General features: G+C 54.6%; 1 long non-coding RNA gene across 1 annotated transcript; it reads left to right on the top strand.

The window, feature by feature from the left end:
• The first annotated feature begins 4776 nt into the window (after positions 1–4776).
• Positions 4777–5877, top strand: LOC143744713 (uncharacterized). Its single transcript, XR_013205905.1, has 2 exons — positions 4777–4830; positions 5704–5877. It is a non-coding gene; the product is annotated as an uncharacterized LOC143744713 (long non-coding RNA).
• Positions 5878–9327: the final 3450 nt, after the last annotated feature.

Raw genomic sequence — 9327 nt, 5'->3', positions numbered from 1 at the left:
TTGAATTGTTTCGTTTAAAGAAATTGACGAATCGCCATCTCCATAGTGAACGATAGAGAGAATGCACATCATGGATTACATAATCAGAGAGTAGGCTAGCCTATTTCTTTTCCTTTATAATAGTTTCGTTTAATGAATTTGATGATCGCCATTTCCGTATGAACGCGCATAGAGAGAAATACACATCATGGATTAAATAATCAGCGAGTGGCCTATTTCTTTTCGTTTTGAATTGTTTCGTTTAATGAAATTTCAAGCTTTATTTAGATATAGGCCTATCTGTCATGTCTGTGAGACATACACTGAGTTTCGGTTAATTTATGATGAGATTTCAATGCAAGTGACCGCGGCGCACCAGGGCACGATCATGTCATGATTATGTTGTCTGCATTATTTGATTCTTATTTATTAAATCCAGGCAATTGGTTTATAAAAACATTATTAAAATTAAGATGCAATTTATACAAAACGAAATTCACTTTAAAGAAAGGCCTTTTACAAAATGAAACTTAATTAAGTGGTCAATGTCTGACTCCCGATGCATCCCATCTTACTCGTGCTGTTCAGTTTTCATTATCAACGTAAAAAAAAAAAAAAAAAACATTATAATATTTTAACAAATAATGCACTTATTTAATGAACTCGGGGCAAAATGCATCCTCGCAGCAGTGAGTGGGTGGTTGTTTCGGAGATGCGACATTAGGTTAGAGGTGTTTCCATCTCTCACGGTCACCTTTTTTATTGCAACATTTACAAATTGCCTCGTCAGTATTTACCGCCTCTCCCTTCTCTCTCTCTCTTTCTCCTCAACACTGTCACTTGATGATAACTACATAAGCATTTTTAGGCATTGAATACATTTTATTTATATATTAATGTGACGAGCGTCCTCGGATTAATCAGCGTCGCCCTGGCAACCAACACAAAACACCTGCACCTCCTCATCGCTGGCTGGTCGGTCACAGCTGCTCCCAATCAGCCCACAGCCACATAAGCAGCACATGCCTAGCAAACAGACAGACGCTAGTCTCGAACCGAATGAAAGCGCTGGTCTAACCTTTCTCTCTGTTCTCCCCAGAATGCAGCGAGTGACTGACAGCCCACCATTTTGGAACACGTTTTGGACACCCACTTTCGTTGGGATTGAACACCGGAGAGCACTTAAAGCACCAGCCATCACGCACCGGCTTACCTTCTTTCACCAGTTTTGTTTAATTGTAAATAAATCCCCGCTCCGGGGCCTTTTCACGAAGCCTGCCTTGTCAAGTGATTCTTCACTCCGTGACAGTGGTGGCGAATGCAGGCAAATTCATGAAGAATCACCGACAAGTTCACCGCCCCAACTCCTAATTTTTTCCTTTTTTTCTTTTTTTGGTCTGTGCACCACAGGTGGCGGAAAGCGGCGCGCTCATCCCCGCGATGGAGGAAGTGTTACAACGCCTCGCTGAAGTGAGCATCCGCCAGCAACAAATCGTGGAACATCTCGCCACTTGCCAGGGCAGGACGGAGGAAGAACTCACCGCCATCCGTGCCACCGCCGCCCAGCGCGTTCCGCTACCTGATCCTCGTGCTCAAGCAACCCGCCTGCTGCCGAAGATGACCGCTGATGACGGCGTGGAAGCCTTCCTGCAGGTCTTCGAAACCACCGCTCAGTATGAAGCATGGCCCGAGGACGAGTGGGCACGCGCGCTGGCACCTCTCCTCACCGGAGAAGCCCAACGGGCTTATTTCTCACTTCCCCGTGCGGACGCCGAAGACTTTAACGAAGTCAAGCGGGAAATTTTGGCGAGGCTCGGCCTCTCATCCATCTGCGCCGCCCAGCAGTTTCAGGAGTGGGAGTTCAAGCCCCGCGTGCCAGCCCGTGCCCAAGCAGCCGAGCTCAGCCGCATTGCTCATCACTGGCTCTTGGAAGGGAACCCCACCGCAGCTCAGGTAGCGGAACGAGTGGTGGTCGATCGCCTCCTCCGCGCTCTGCCCCGCGCACATCGACAAGCGGTTGGGATGAGGAACCCTTCCAACACCCTGGAACTCGTGGAGGCGATTGAGCTGGCGGATGCCATCCATCACCGCGAGGCTGGGGACCGAGCGCCGCCGTTTCCCCGGAGGGTGGTCCATGAGCGACGACCGCTCGAAGGGACCCCACGACCAGTCAGCAGGCCGACGGTTTCCCCACCGCGAGATGAGCCCATGCCCAGCGCTAAGCCACCGTCAACCCCGCGAGCGTGGTTGGCAGGTTGCATCGTCCACCAGCATGTACCATCGGGAGCCCCCGAGGCAGATGTGATGGGGGAAGGGAAACGTTTCCGGGCTCTGCTGGACTCAGGCAGTGCGGTCACCCTAATCCAGTCGCGGTTGTGCGCCCCCCGAAGCGGCCAGAAGAACTTCCTGCCGATTACCTGCGTGCACGGAGACACTCGCCAAGTACCGTCCCGTAGAATCACTATCTCGTCACCCCAAGGCACCTGGCCGGTGGAGGCTGGCCTGGTGAAGGACCTGCCGGTGGCCGTACTGCTTGGGAGAGATTGGCCCGGCTTCGACAGACTGCTTGCCGCCGCTACTCAGCCTGCCAGCCCAGAGGGGAACCGTCAAAGACGAAGACGGCCTCGAGGACCCCGCCGCCGACCGGCCCTGCTCGCCTCCGACAGCAGGAGAGATGGTGAGTCCCCTTCCCAGACTACTAATCTGTTTTATGATGTATACCAACAGGCTGCTGGAGGGGGCTCCTTCGCCAAGGAACAGCGGGAGGACGATCGGCTCAAGCACTGTTGGGCTCAGGTGCGAGTCGTCGACGGAAAAGACGTCCTCCCACGGCCCCATCCTCTCCCGCATTTTGTCGTTGAGAACGGCCTGCTGTACTGTGTCGCTCAGCGGAGGGGGGAGGAGAAGAAATTGCTGGTTGTACCCCGAGCCAAGACCGAAACCATCCTGGAGCTGGCGCATTCCCATCCCATGGCAGGACACCTTGGGGCAGCCAACACCACTCAGCGCATCCGCGACCGCTTCCTCTGGCCGGGCCTAGAGGCCGAAGTGAAGCGGTTCTGCCAAGCCTGCCCGGCCTGCCAGGTCACGTCACCCAGGACCCCACCCCCCAGCCCTCTCATCCCGCTGCCGATCATCGAAGTGCCCTTCGAACGGATTGGAATGGACATAGTGGGGCCGTTGCCAAAGTCTGCCCGGGGACACGAGCACATCCTGGTAATCGTCGACTATGCCACCCGGTACCCAGAAGCAGTCCCCCTGCGTAAAGCCACCGCGAAGTCCATCGCCCAGGAGCTGTTTCTGATGGCCAGCCGAGTCGGCCTCCCCTCGGAGATCCTGACTGACCAGGGGACCCCGTTCATGTCCCGGCTGATGGCGGATCTCTGCAGGCTGCTACGGGTGAAGCAGTTGAGGACCACAGTCTACCACCCTCAGACGGACGGACTCGTAGAGAGATTCAACCAGACCCTCAAGCAGATGCTTAGACGCGTGGCGGCGGAGGATAAGCGGGATTGGGACCTCATGATTCCCTACGTGCTCTTTGGGATCCGCGAAGTCCCCCAGGCCTCAACTGGCTTCACCCCCTTTGAGCTCCTGTTCGGCCGTCAACCACGTGGGCTCCTGGACGTCGCCAGGGAAGCCTGGGAGCAGCAGCCGGCCCCTCATCGCACTATCATCGAACACGTTCGACAGATGAGAGAACGGATCGATCGAGTGATGCCATTGGTCCGGGAACACCTCAGCAAGGCCCAGCAAGCGCAGCAACGCCACTACGACCGGGCAGCCCAACCACGGGAATTCCAGCCCGGAGACCGCGTCATGGTCCTGGTCCCCAGCTCCGCCTGCAAGTTCCTGGCCTCCTGGAAAGGGCCATATACGGTGGTGGAAAGGATTGGACCAGTCACGTACCGGCTGAGGCAACCGGGTCGACGGCAGGCGGAGCAACTCTACCATATCAACCTCCTGAAGAAGTGGGTGGGGACGCGGGACCAGCTGGCTGCCTTGAGTCTCACCGATCCCGTGGTTGTTGACGTCAACCCTCATCTCTCGGCTGCCCAGAAGGTGGAGCTGCAGCACCTGGTCAGTCAGTTCCAAGATGTGTTCTCTTCCCAGCCCGGGCAGACCAGCGTGATCCAGCACGACATCAAGACACCCCCAGGAGTCATCGTCAGGCAACGGCCCTACCGCATCCCGGAGGCTCGTCGGCAGGCTATTGAGGAAGAGATCCAACAAATGCTGAAGTTGGGGGTAATTGAACCGTCCCGGAGTCCGTGGTCCAGCCCCATTGTGATGGTCCCAAAGCCGGATGGCACCCTCCGCTTTTGTAACGACTTCCGCCGCCTGAACGAAGTCTCCGAATTCGACGGGTACCCTATGCCTCGGGTCGACGAACTGCTGGACCGCCTCGGAAGGGCCCGGTACATCAGCACTCTAGACCTTACCAAGGGCTATTGGCAGGTACCGCTCTCTGAAGCTGCTAAGCCGAAGACTGCCTTCTCGACTCCCAGTGGCCACTGGCAGTACCGGACCCTTCCCTTTGGCCTGCACGGGGCCCCCGCAACGTTCCAGAGAATGATGGACATCATCCTGCGACCCCACCAGGCGTACGCAGCCGCCTACATAGATGATGTGGTGATCCACTCCGAGGCATGGGAGGACCATTTGGATCGTCTGCGGAGGGTGCTCTCGGAGCTCCGGCGGGCTGGACTCACCGCCAATCCCCGCAAATGCCACCTAGCCCTCTCCGAGGCCAAGTACCTGGGCTTCCAAGTCGGACGAGGCCTCATACGGCCACAGGAAAAAAAAGTAGAGGCCGTCCACTCCGCCCCGAGACCCCGGACGAAGACCCAGGTACGAGCCTTCTTGGGGTTGGCGGGTTATTACCGATGTTTTATCCCCAACTTCTCCTCTTTAGCCGCCCCCCTGACAGACCTGACCAGGAAGGGGCAGCCGGAGAAAGTATGCTGGACCCCATCGGTCGAGGAGGCCTTTGCCCAGGTCAAAGCAGCGCTTACGTCCTCACCCGTACTCCGTGCTCCCGACTTCAGCTGCCCATTTTTGCTGCAGACGGATGCCTCCGACACAGGACTGGGAGCCGTCCTGTCCCAAATCCAGGGAGGTGAGGAGCATCCGATCATTTACATCAGCAGGAAGTTGTCCCCGGCCGAGAGGAAGTACGCCGCCGTGGAGAAGGAAGCCCTGGCTATCAAGTGGGCAGTCCTGGAGCTCCGGTACTACCTCCTAGGCCGCAAGTTCACCCTGATCACAGACCACGCGCCCCTTCAATGGATGGCCCGCGCCAAGGACACCAACGCCAGGGTGACTCGCTGGTTCCTAGCGCTCCAGGACTTCCACTTTGAGGTACGACATCGGGCCGGGGCCGCCAACGCGAACGCCGATGGCCTCTCACGGATCTGGACAGCATATGCAGGTCTGTCAGGGGTCATTCCCCACCCTCCCCTTACTTCACCCCTGCTATCTCCAGTCATTCACAGGACCAGAACGACGCTTGGGGGGGGGAATGTGACGAGCGTCCTCGGATTAATCAGCGTCGCCCTGGCAACCAACACAAAACACCTGCACCTCCTCATCGCTGGCTGGTCGGTCACAGCTGCTCCCAATCAGCCCACAGCCACATAAGCAGCACATGCCTAGCAAACAGACAGACGCTAGTCTCGAACCGAATGAAAGCGCTGGTCTAACCTTTCTCTCTGTTCTCCCCAGAAAGCAGCGAGTGACTGACAGCCCACCGTTTTGGAACACGTTTTGGACACCCACTTTCGTTGGGATTGAACACCGGAGAGCACTTAAAGCACCAGCCATCACGCACCGGCTTACCTTCTTTCACCAGTTTTGTTTAATTGTAAATAAATCCACCCTCCGGGGCCTTTTCACGAAGCCTGCTTTGTCAAGTGATTCTTCACTCCGTGACAATTATATATAAGTGCCGGTAATGACGGTATTGAAACTGATACCGTTGCTATTTTAAGACCAAGCGGTATACGATATTACCGTAATACCGCCCAACCCTACTTCAGTCTCCTGCTAGTGAGGAGCTTATGGAGGTGCTCACTCGTGCTGTAGAAAGCGGCCAGCTGATAGACAGGAATCTCGTTCAAAAAGTAAACTAGATGAAAGATTTCTGCCGTCTCGTGCTGCACCTCCACGCCGGTGTCTTGCATTCTTTCCTGACCTCCACACCGAGGTGTCGAGGTCATGAAAAAGACCAGTGTCATCCAGAATATTTAGCCAGCAAACATCTGTTTATTCAAATATTTCTGGGGCTAAGAATTATGGTTATGGGGCGATGCCTAAGGCTGAAGAAACGCTAGCGAGCCATCTATCTCCAGATACGGCATCGTCATTTAAGACACCGGCATTGCCCACAAAGCCATTAAGAAATACCTCGGCTTTGGTGGGCAAAGCTTACTCGGCGGCAGGTCAAGCGGCAGTGTGCTTACATTCTATGTCGATATCACAAGCATATCAAGCAGACCTATTAAAAGATATGAGTGAGGGGGATGAAATTAGTGCTGACGTGATTCGAGAGTTACGTCAGGCAGCAGATCTATCTCTCCGTGCCACCAAGGAGACGGCCAAATCAGTGGGCCATTCTATGGCAGCCATGGTGGCAACGGAGAGACACTTATGGTTGAATTTATCCAACATGAAAGAAAAGGAGAAATCTTTTCTCCTGGACGCCTCGCTTTCAACTGCAAGAGTGTGCTTTCTCCAGTACAGAGGACCATTTTTCTGGGCGTGGTTTGGGATTCGACGACGATGCAGGCACGTCTGTCTCCTGCTCGTATAGCTTCGATTCTCTTAGCCGTCAAACAGGCAAAGCTAGGCCAGTCACTCACTGTAAAAGAATATCAGAGGATTCTGGGTCTGATGGCAGCAGCGTCCAACGTTATACCTTGCGGCCTGCTGTACATGAGACCACTGCAGTGGTGGCTCAGGACCAAGGGGTTCTCCCCGAGGGGAAACCCGCTCCGCAAGATCAGGGTCACGCGACGGTGTCTCCGTGCTTTGGCTATATGGAAAGAACCTTGGTTCCTGTCCCTAGGTCCTGTGTTGGGGGCTCCGTGTCGTTGTGTAACACTAACGACGGACGCCTCTCTCACAGGCTGGGGGGCGATCATGAGTGGTCGCTCGGCCCAGGGTCTGTGGCAGGACCATCATCTTCATTGGCACATAAATTGTCTAGAAATGATGGCGGTGTCTCAGGCTCTGAAACACTTCCTCCCAGACCTGAGAGGTCACCATGTTCTTGTCCGGTCAGACAACACATCGGTGGTCTCTTATATAAACCATTAGGGGGGTCAGCGTTCGCGCCCGTTATACAAGCTGGCTCGCCAGATCCTTCTATGGTCCCAGGGGAAGCTTCTTTCACTGAGGGCGATTTATATCCCGGGGTATTTGAATCAGGGGGCAGAAATCCTGTCGAGGCAGGGGCCGAGGCCCGGGGAGTGGAGCCTCCACCCCGAGGTGGTGGAGCTCCTATGGAAACATTTCGGTCGTGCCGAGGTAGACCTATTTGCATCCAGGGAAACATCACACTGCCAACAGTGGTTTTCCCTAAGTCCTCCAGCCCCTCTGGGGTTGGACGCGATGGTACAGGAGTGGCCGAGGTCACGCCTGTACGCATTTCCCCCGATTGCTCTGCTCCCAGGAGATCTGGAGAGGGTTCGCCGGGACGGGGTCAGTCTACTGTTGGTAGCCCCGTACTGGCCGAAGGAGGGACCTTCTCTCTCAGGCAAGCGGGTCGATACTTCGCCCCCGCCCAGATCTATGGAGGTTGTGGGCTTGGCCTCTGAGGGGGCCCAGCTCATAGAATCTGGTCTCTCGACTGACGTCGTGGAGACCATCCTCCACTACAGAGCTCCGGCCACTAGGAAATTATATGCCTTGAGGTGGAAAATGTTCACCTCTTGGTGTGGAGAACACCAGCTGGACCCAGTTAACTGCCCGGTGGGTGCAGTGCTGGAATTCCTTCAGGAGCGTTTCTACACAGGGTTATCCCACTCCACACTGAAGGTGTATGTGGCGGCCTTATCTGCTTACCACGTCCCTTTGAGTGGAGCTTCCCTCGGGAGACACCCACTTGTAACCGTTTCCTTCGTGGCATTTTGAGGCTGAGGCCAGCAGTTCGCACGAGGGTGCCGACCTGGGACCTGGCGGTTGGTCTAGAAGGTCTCTCTCTAGCACCGTTCGAGCCCATTGAAGAAGTTTCTGAGAAATTCCTCACTCTTAAAACTATTTTTCTTCTGGCTATATCTTCATTAAAAAGAATAGGAGATATCCAAGCTCTGTCGGTGTCTCCCTCGTGCTTGGAATTTGCACCAGGCATGGTGAAGGCTTTCCTCCTCCCTAGGCCGGGATACGTTCCCAAGGTACCAACCAATGTGGTCAGGCCTATTGTACTGCAGGCTTTCTGTCCTCCTCCATTTCTGACGTCGGACCATGAGAAACTAAATCTGCTTTGCCCTGTTAGGGCTCTACATGCGTACGTCCACAGAGCTGCCCTGTGGAGAAAGAGTGAACAGCTATTCGTTTGCTTTGGACCCCCTAAGAAGGGCTGTCCAGTATCTAAGCAGAGGTTGAGCAAGTGGGTGGTCGAGGCCATCTTACTTTCCTACGAGTCTGCCGGTCAGCCTTCTCCTTTGGCTGTCCGGGCTCATTCAACCAGGAGTATGGCTGCCTCTAAGGCTATCCTGTCAGGAGTATCAGTCCAGGATGTTTGTGATGCGGCAGGCTGGTCCTCACCGCACACATTCGTGAAGTTTTATCATCTCGACTTCAGCTCCACTCCAGGGGCGCAGGTGCTTTCGTCCAAATGTGCGCTCTGACTTCACACGACAGACACTTGCTCGTATGGCGACGTTGGTATTAGCGTTCCCAAAGCGTTGTCACGCAGCTCGAGTTCCCTGATAGGGAACGTCTCTGGTTACGTATGTAACCCTAGTTCCCTGAAGGGAACGAGACGCTGCGTGTCTATGCCATACTCCCAGCATGCCCGTGAGCACCTGCTTCAGACTTATCAGAAGCTGATGCGCTTGTGTTTTGGGGTGCTTATATAGTTTCCTGGTCGATGACGTCACCCGCCTATGACGTTCCGTCTCGCCATTGGACTGATTTCATACGTGCTTCATGACGCACTCACACAGGGGCGTTCCCAAAGCGTTGTCACGCAGCGTCTCGTTCCCTTCAGGGAACTAGGGTTACATACGTAACCAGAGATGATAGATAGATAGATAGATAGATAGATAGATAGATAGATAGATAGATAGATAGATAGATAGATAGATAGATAGATAGATAGATAGATAGATAATCTTGTGAAGAGCT

This window comes from Siphateles boraxobius, unplaced genomic scaffold (genome assembly GCF_051911475.1).
Source record: "Siphateles boraxobius isolate OS27281-9 unplaced genomic scaffold, OSU_SipBor_1 20, whole genome shotgun sequence".
NCBI lineage: Eukaryota > Metazoa > Chordata > Actinopteri > Cypriniformes > Leuciscidae > Siphateles > Siphateles boraxobius.
This window is presented reverse-complemented; position numbering and strand designations above follow the sequence as displayed.